Raw genomic sequence first — 472 nt, 5'->3', positions numbered from 1 at the left:
TTATACGCTCAGTCTGGTAATACATGGTGCTGAAGCATATTATCTGTTATTTACAAAAAAGTGTATTAGTCAGATTACAAATAAAACATTGAACCAACAGTTTATATAGTCATGTAATCGTGCTGTAGAATGCTCTATGATTTTTTACTTTTAATGTTACAGTAACATCGATTTCCCAAAGTTAGATATAAGAAATAAATGCTTTAAATACCCTTAATTGATTATTTCCTTTATATATAGTTTTTCACATGAAACATTTCACTTAAACACTATAAACGAACAAAATAAACGAACCATTAAAACGATATATTATAATCTTGACAAGGTGTCATATAAAATCTAACAAAACGGTATTTCCACTAAGACATTGGCATCCTTAGCTCTTTTCAGTAAATATTATCTATAATATCAGCGTAATAAAAAAAATCTACTTTGCTGAGAGAGAAGAAAAAATGCGATAACAACATACAAT

The sequence above is a fragment of the Penaeus monodon genome, chromosome 19, assembly GCF_015228065.2.
Source record: "Penaeus monodon isolate SGIC_2016 chromosome 19, NSTDA_Pmon_1, whole genome shotgun sequence".
NCBI classification, from domain to species: domain Eukaryota; kingdom Metazoa; phylum Arthropoda; class Malacostraca; order Decapoda; family Penaeidae; genus Penaeus; species Penaeus monodon.
Note: the sequence above shows the minus strand (reverse complement) of the source record.